The 9,369-nt window shown below is 33.6% G+C and overlaps 1 non-coding gene across 1 annotated transcript; it reads left to right on the top strand.

Annotated features, from left to right (window-relative positions):
- Positions 1–7,251: 7,251 nt before the first annotated feature.
- On the top strand, positions 7,252–7,357 carry LOC121207574 (small nucleolar RNA R71). The gene has a single exon (XR_005902657.1). It is a non-coding gene; the product is annotated as a small nucleolar RNA R71 (small nucleolar RNA).
- The last annotated feature ends 2,012 nt before the right edge of the window (positions 7,358–9,369 follow it).

The following is a 9,369-nucleotide window of genomic DNA, read 5'->3' as shown; positions in this document are numbered from 1 at the left end:
ATGAGGAAAAAGAATGGAAATATTGAGTTGATAAGCTTATTTAAGAATAATGACATGATGTATTGTTATGAGACTAACTTGATGATTGAGTGCATGTGATAAGGAAGCTATTTCATTCTTGTTGGATTTATTACCTAAATATGGTTGTATGCTAATTAGCCAGTAAGTTTACTTTCTAGTTATCCGGACTTACTAAGCATAAATGCTTACCCCCTTTTCTTTTCCCTGTCTTCCAGAGCTCGTGGACTCTTGAAGAATGGAAGACGGTTGGAGAATTAACATACTATCGACTTGTCCCGTTTCTGTATATAGATACTTTTATTTTGTTTAATGGCATGTATAGGGTTTTTGGTTATTTTGTTATATGTGTCATTTGGCTAGCCAATGTAAGGGCTCATATGGTATACTTATTCTTTTGTATATGGCCATGAGATATGGCTCATATTGATGTAGGTTATAATCTTACTAAGATGCATGTTTATGTTTAAGTGTTTTATGAGGTATGATGATGAGGTTTATTATGGATGAATGCTAATAACGGGACCTAATAATTTGAGAGTGGACATAGCAGCATATAATGGTATGTTGGGTATAATACGGCCCAAGTGTAAAATTTGCTATGTTAATCCCCAAAGCGAAAAGGATAAATTAGCATGTACTAAACCGATGAGATAAGATTAACATGCAATGAGATATGTTAAGGATGTTTAAGAGTATTTTTAGGCCATGATACACACCATTGAAGTCTCTAAGGATGTATGGATGTTATAGGGTGACCCAAGGCTCAGAAAATAGCCCTAAAAAGGTCTACACAGGTAGGCACACGGGCATGTGTCTAGGCTGTATGTCACACACGGTCAACCCCTATGGACGTGCTGCTTGGCCGTGTGTCCCTTGCATCTAAAATGTTTGGTCAATTTTCATGGTAGTAAACACACGAGCAGACACACGATCATATGTCTCAACCGTGTAAAGGACACGGCCCAGTATACGGGCGTGTGTCTTGGCCTTGTGCCTCAAAATGAATGATGACATCATAAACAAAATGTCCAGGTCTTTGAACACGGGCAATGAAACGGACATGTTCTGGCAGTGTGAGGGACACGGGCCAGGGACACGGGCGTGTGCTCGGCCGTGTGAAAACCCCTATAGGTTTGAAATGGAAATTAAATTCAATTAATTCCACACAGGTAGAGAACACGGGCGTGTGAGGCTTAACCCTAGGAATTTTTATAAAAATTTTCTTAAGTTCTCGGTTTTGTCCCGGATCGCTTTTAGCGTACGATTTGGACCTCGAAGGCCGACGATAGGGACAATGTGATTCTATTTAATGGTTTTTTATTTTTAAAATGAAAGTTTAGTGACCGGTTTCACGTGATTGCCTAAGTAAATGTTTGGTAACGCCTCGTACCTTGTCCCGATCTCAGGTACTGGTAAAGGGTGTTACATGACCAGATAATCTCTCCCACATTTGATCTAAAAATGGTCGAGGAAAATGGTCTTTCCTTGTAGCATCGTTGAACATCCTATAATAGATACAAACTCTCTTTCCTATGAGTGTTCCTGTTGGAATCAACTCATTCTTTTCATTAGCCACAACAGTTATGCATCCTTTATTAGGAACAACCTGTACAGGACTCACCTAAGTACTATCAGAAATAGGATAAATAACTCCAATATCTAGAGGTTTAATTACCTTAGCTTTGAAAACATCCTTCATATTGGGATTTAACCTCTTTTGAGATTGCACACATGGCTTATACTCATCTTCCATTAAGATTTTATGGGTGCAAAAAGGAGTGATCCCTCTGATGTCTAAAATTTTCCAGGCTATAGCTCTTTTGTGTTCCTTTAACGCTTGCAGTAACTCATCTTTCTCATTCGGCTTTAAATCCAAAGCAATAGTCACCAACAATGTCAAAATTTCCCCAAGGAATGCATATTCCAAATGGTTTGGCAATTGCTTCAATACTAATTTGGCAGATTCCTCGATAGAGGGTTTCAATTTCAGTTCTTTACTTACCTCAATAGCCTCATAATTTTTCTATCTCAGTGGAGACTCATTAGTATCTAGATCAAATCTCATCTCATTTATCATAGCATTATCTCCATCAACCTCCTCTCTTAGACACAGTTCCAACATGTCCTTATGAACAATTTCTTAGAAAGAACCTTGAATAGCATGATCAATAAAATCGATAAAATAACAGAAATCATCTTGCTCTCCAGAAAATCGCATGACATCATAAATTTGAAAAACGATCTCATCGTCACTCACCCTAAGACAAGTTTACCATTACCTACATCAATAATAGCTTTAGTAGTGGCTAAAAAGGGTCAACCTACAATTAAAGACACCTCAATATCCTTACCCATGTCAAGTATAACAAAATCAATAGGGAATATGAATTTATCCTTTAACAAGTAAATCTTCAATAATACCCCTAAGATATTTAATAGATTTGTCAACTAATTGAATACTCATACTAGTGGGTTTTGTTTCCCTAAGACCAAGTTGCTTGAACATTTTATAAGATATCAAATTAATATTAGCACCCAAATCAGCCAATGCTTTTCAATTTTTAAACTACCAATAAAATAATAAATAGTAAAACTTCCTGGGTCTTTCTGTAACACCCCTTACCCGTATCCGAGGCTGGGCTAAGGTACGAGGTGTTACCAGACAAACATACAAACATTAAACTAAAATACGAGCCATAAAATTTTATTCATATTTCAAAGCGTTCATTCTCTTACACATAGTCCCTTATTTGAGTCTACGGAGCCCAAAACATACTTTAGAAAGGGTTCGGGACTAAACCGAGAACTTACAAAAATCTTAAAAATTTCATGCTTTAAGGCTCCACACGCCCGTGTCCCAAAGTCGTGTTCCATACACGGCTGAGACACATGGTCGTGTCTCTGCCTGTGTGGAATATACCTAGGCTATTTTCCAAGCTTTGGTCAACCTTGATCTCTTACACACTTATACAAAATCAAAAGCATATAACATGGTATTCATTTAATGACTAAACATCCTCAATTAAACCAAAAACATAGCATTTGTATGTCATCATACATGTGTCTCTCATACTCATTTTACCTTGTTTATTATAGTACCACTTATACATTTATACCAAGATTATCATCTTACCAAATATCTTCAACTTAATCATCAAGCATTCATATTTAAAGCTAGATCATATCTTTATAAAATACCACGATTCAGATGCGCAGAATAATATGTTTGCCTGAAACATTTCAATTCAATTCCATACCCAACAAGCATTACATTGAGGCTAGTCATATATATATATACATGTCATGATACATAACATTCTCTTTTGTTTTCTTATAAACACATATCATTTATTTCATTATATCAATATTTCGTATACCATAGTTTCCATGTATTCCACATATATTTATTTTCCTCCTCCTCCTCTCCATTCCACATCCTTAATGTATATAGCATTCTTGTAAGTACGATTTCACAATTTACTAATAAATGTTCACATCAAACTGTCCACACGAGTCATAGTCACTTAATTGTTTATAATTCGAGATACAGAGCTCCAAATTAAGATCTGTAAATTTCCCCTGAAATTAGACTCACATATTTTTCCACCATAAAATTTTAATAATTTTTAGTTTAGCCAATTAGTACAGTTTATTCATTAAAATTTCCCTTGTTTCACTTTCTGATAGTTCTGACCTCTCTTCACTAAAAAATAATTATCTCACAGTACAGAACTCGGATAATGTTCTTGTTGATTTATCTTGAAAATAGACTCATTATGAATTTTAAAAATATAATTTTGAGCCTCTAATTATTTTTCTCCAAAGTTTTGTGATTTCCAAAGTCAGAACAGGGGATCACGTAATCATTCTGAATCAGTCTCACAAAAACATAAATATATCAAAATATAGAACTCCTTTGCTTTCTATATTTATTTTATATGAAAATAGACTCATTAAGCTTTAATTTTATATCTCATTCAGTCTCTGATTCAATTTATACTATTTTTGGTGATTTTTCAAAATCACGTCACTGCTACTGTCCAAAACAGTTTTATTGCTAATTCACTCTTTCACACTTTCTTTGTATTAACCTCATTTTAACATACATATCACAAATCAATTTCACCACATTTCATACATCACAAGTATAGGCCCATGATCACAAGGTCACCATAAAATCATCCTCATGTATAACTTACTTGTTTATAACCTTACCACATCCTGGTCACTTAATGAACACATCATTCACATAACCAAGTTCCTGCACTTATTCATCACAAAACTCACAAAGCAATACATAGAGAGTCTCCCGTTGAACACTTCGGATCAATCCTCGATACTTGGTGGTTTCAGCACATAGCTCCACCCATCATATAGTTCGGCTCTCTTGTACACATGGTGAACACTTAGTACCACCCATGTGACCTATCCAGTTTATCTCGTAACTCTCTTGTCTACATGGTGTCCTTCACTTGGAACCACGCATGCGACCTAGCTACATATATCCCGTAGCTCTCTTGTCTACATGGTGTACACATAGTATCACCCATGCGACCTAGCTACATCATAATGTCTTGTAGCTCTCTTGTACACATGATGTGCACTCAGCACTATACATGTGACCTAGCTACATACCATCTGTATCATCCAATCTTTCCGAAGGTTCAACCGGGATTTCTCTCTCTTTTCCAACAATTTCACCAATCAAGTAATTATCCACAAACATATTTCCAATATTTTTATAAAATATCATAATACAAGTAATAGTGATGTATTACTTACATATAAACTTACATCTCATTTAATATCAACGCAATAACATTAAATTACACATTGTCTTATTAAAAATCATATGAACTTACAATTTCCCATAATATCCATAATCATAGAAATCACATTTATGTATGATAATTCAATGCACTTCATGTACCATAGACATATTTTTAAATCAATTCATAAACTTGGCACCATAATCATTTAATTTAACATAATTCAATTAATTCACTAAATTTAACTTTCAAATATAAATTACAGCATTATTGTTGTATTATTATCATACCAACTTACATACTTTCAACACCTCGAAGATCATAGTAAATATATCAATTTTACATTGAAACATGCATAAATTAATGCTTATTATACATATGAACTTACCTTGATATTAAAACGGCCATTTTACCAACTTTCCCAATTTTTGATTTTTCTCTCATTCTAGGTTCAAATCTCGTTTTCCGGGATCCAAAACATCAGATTTTACTTATTTAATTAATTTACTATTCAAAACAGTCCTTAACTCAAACTTTGGTAAAATTATAATTTTGCCCCTAAACTTTTGCATATTTACACTTTTGCCCCTAGGCTCAGGAATTAAACTTCATCCCTTATTCTTATGTTTTATGACATGATGATCACTTTTCCTTTCTATGGCGACATCAAATTCTCACTCTAACATATACTTATGACTATTAGGTATTTTTACCAATTAAGCCATTTTGCTCGTTTTCACTTAAAACCGAGTAGCACAAGTTATCTAACATAATTTAAAACCTCATATTGTATCATAAAACACCAGAATACACAAATTTTACCTATGGGTATTTTTCCAAATATGAACCCTAGGTTGAATTATTGCTAGCATAAGCTAAATCAAGTTACCGGGACTCCAAAAACGTAAAGAACTTAAAAAACGGGGTTAGAACGGACTTACAAACCCTAGACATGGAGTCTCCATTGGTATACACGTCCATGGTGAAGAAGATGAGAAAAATTGGCTTTTAATTTTGTATTTTAATTCATTTTACCCCTAAATGACCAAAATACCCTTACTACTAAACTTTCCAAAAATTCCATCCATGTCCAATTTTTGTCCATAATTTAGAAATTGGTCAAATTCCTATTTAAGACCTCCTAATTAATATTTCAAATCAATTTCATACTAGAAACTTCTAGAATGCAAGTTTTGTAACTTATTCAATTTAGTCCCTAACTTCGAATTAAGCACTTTATGCATAGAATTTCTTCAAGAAATTTTCACACAATCATGCAATCATATCATAGACCTCAAAATAATCATAAAATAATTATTTATATCTCAAATTTTGTGGTCTCAAAACCTCTGTTCCAACTAGACCCAATTTTGGGCTATTACACTTTCAACTTGGTGGGCAATTTATTTTGGAGAATGGCTAAACACTCCTCATTAAGTTCCATAGTAGATAGTTCTTCAAACTTCCTTTTATTTTTTAAAAGCTCCTTTAAAAATTTTGCATATGTGGGAATCTGCGGAAGAGCTTCAATAATAGGTAAGTTAATATGTAATTGTTTAAAAAGTTTAAGAAATTTACCAAATTGTTTATCCATGCAGTCTTTCTTCAATTTTGCTGGGTATGGTATCAGTGGTTTGTATTCTTTAAGTACCGATGTTTGAATTTTTTTCAATTTTTGCCACCCTATCATCTTTCTTACCAATTTCTTGTTTCAGCTGCTTTTCAAGTTCAGACAACTCCTTCCCATTCTTCAATGTAACTGCCTTAACATGCTCTTTTAGGTTGGGTTTAGTGTTTCTAGGTAAGCTACCTTGCTATTTTTTCAAAACAAGTTTAGCTAGCTGCCCAATCTAATTTTTGAGTTCATGGATTGATGCTTACTAATTTTTCAAAGCTGTCTTTGTGTTTTGAAATTGAGTTTCTGACACCGAAATAAATTTGGCCAACATATCTTCAAGATTCGTTTTTTTTTCTTGCTGATAAGGTTGCTGAAAACCCAGAGGGAGTTGTGACTTTTGATTTCCTTAACCACCCCATGAGAAATTTGGATGGTTCCTCTAATCTACATTATACGTATTGCTACAAGGATTATTTTGAGATCTAGGATTATTACCTATAAAGTCGACTTGCTTAAGCTCCACGTTGGACTTGAAGGGTTAATATTCTGAATTAAGCATCCCCGCTCTATTCGATTAAATTTAAACAATCAATTTTCTTACGAAGAGCTTCAGCCTGATTAGCTAGCATAGAAACTGCATCAATATCAAAAACTCTGACTGCCTCGACAGATTTTACTCTCGTAACTTGCCAGTGATAATTATTCAGTGCCATCTCCCCAATAAATTCTTGAGCTGCCTTAAGTGTTTTGTTATTTAAAGTTTCGCCAGCTGCTACATGAATCATTTCTCTAGTCGAGGGGTTCAAACCATTGTAAAAAGTTTGAACTTAGAGCCAAAAAGATAATCCATGGTGAGGACATCTTCTCAACAAATCCTTGAATCTCTCCTATGTATCATAAAGAGTCTCAATATCAAACAAACAAAACAAGAGATCTCATTCCTCAACTTAGTTGTTTTAATCGGTGGAAAATATTTTAACAAAAATTTTTCAATCACCTGCGCCCAAGTAGGGATAGAACTTTGTGGTAAAGAGTTTAACCACTATTTTTCCTTACTCCTTAATGAAAATGGGAAAACCGTAAGTGTATGTCATCATCAGTAACGCCATTGATCTTGAAAGTATCACAAATCTCCAGAAAGTTAGCCAAATGAGCATTTGGATCTTCATCTTGCAAATCATCAAAATGAACATATTGTTGCACCATTTGAATTGTGTTTGGCTTGATCTCAAAGTTGTTTGCATTAACAGTCAGCCTAATAGTACTCGATTTAGCTCCAATTAGAGTGGGTTTAGCATAATCATACATAGTACGAGGAGCAAGTCCTGCAGGAGGTAGCTAATTATTTTGATTACCACCCATCTCCACAATAATATTCTTTTCCTTGTGATTGTCTACTTTACTCTGTTGATTTTGCCTTGCTTATCTAACCTCTCTACAATTTCTGCGAGCACTTCTTTCAATCTCACTATAAAAAATTATTGGTGAGCAAAGATATCATTCCCATGAAGACTAAAAGTACTAGTAATTACCGTCTTTCTATTATCCAATCAACAAATCGAAGTGATTAAATTAAACTAAAATTAACTAAATCAATTAACTAAAAACTTGGCAAAGAACAAATCAAGAAAATAATCGAATAATAACCAAGAAGAGACACAATATCCAGGAAAGAATCCACCTAGACTGCATCTGTCATTATCAATTTGAATTAAACAATTTATTCATTTAATATCTTGATTCGTAAAAACCCCTAAATTATGCTAATATCTCTCTTCAAGACTAAAAGCAACTGAGTCTAGGTTGATTAACTAAAATTTTTTTCTAATTAAAACCCATATTATCACATTAACTCGATCTATAGATTCCCTTATTAGATTTGACTCTAATCCAGTAGATTTATGTTGTCCTGTTTCTAGGATTGCATGCAACTCCACTCAATTATGTTAGATCTACTCTTAAACATGATCTATTCCTCCTCTAAATTAAGCACATCAAATATGAATTAATAATCCAAAAATATTAAATCAAGAATTAAGCACACATAACTGAGAACAAAATTCAAGTATTTATTGTGTAAAATAGAAATCAAAAGACAGAATTCATCATAACGTTCATCTCCCCTAGGTATTTAGAAAATTAGTTCATAATCACAAATAAAAACATCTTAAAGTCATTATAACCACAAGAAATAAAGAAACTCATAAAAACTTCAAAGAAATTAAAAGGAGATCTTCAATCTTGAATCTTGATAGAAATCTGCTTCAGAGTCGACTAAAATGGCATTTTTTGAGTTGTTTTCTTTAATATTCTCTTACGGATCTCTTTCCTCTTCTTATATTTGGTATTTATAGGTCTTAAAATGCCTGAAAAACCTAAAAATTTTGTTTTCCCGTGTGTCTAGAGTGCAAATCGTGAAATCCACAAAGGCTAGCACATGGCCGTGTGGCAGCCCATGTGGTTCACTCGACAATGTGTCCAGCCCGTATAACTTCTGAAATCTGCTCAAATTGTTTGATTTTCACTCCGTTTTTACTAGTTTTGCTCCCAAATGCTCTCCTAAGTATAGAAACATTAATTTAAAGGATGAGGAGCATACAATTCACCATTTTGCATTGATTAATCACCCAAAAATGCATTAAGAACTAGATTCAAATGTATTACTTTTGACACTTATCATTTATCAAAATTAATTTTTCCAAAAATCACTTAGATTTTCCAACTTAATTTTTCAAGCAAATTTTTTAGTCAAATTCTCTAGTTGAACAATTCTTATGACCACCTAATTTAATTCCACATCAAATAAATAAACTCAATTAAATTATTTCCAAAGTCGTAGAATTTTCTTCTAATTCAAATACAATCCGATCGAGCTTTTGTTGAGCTAGCGGGTGGGACCAGTCGAACATATACAGTTAGGCTCTATTAATTGCAATTATGTCTAGAAGCATAGTTTCAGTA

Source organism: Gossypium hirsutum, chromosome A01 (assembly GCF_007990345.1).
Source record: "Gossypium hirsutum isolate 1008001.06 chromosome A01, Gossypium_hirsutum_v2.1, whole genome shotgun sequence".
NCBI lineage: Eukaryota > Viridiplantae > Streptophyta > Magnoliopsida > Malvales > Malvaceae > Gossypium > Gossypium hirsutum.
This window is presented reverse-complemented; position numbering and strand designations above follow the sequence as displayed.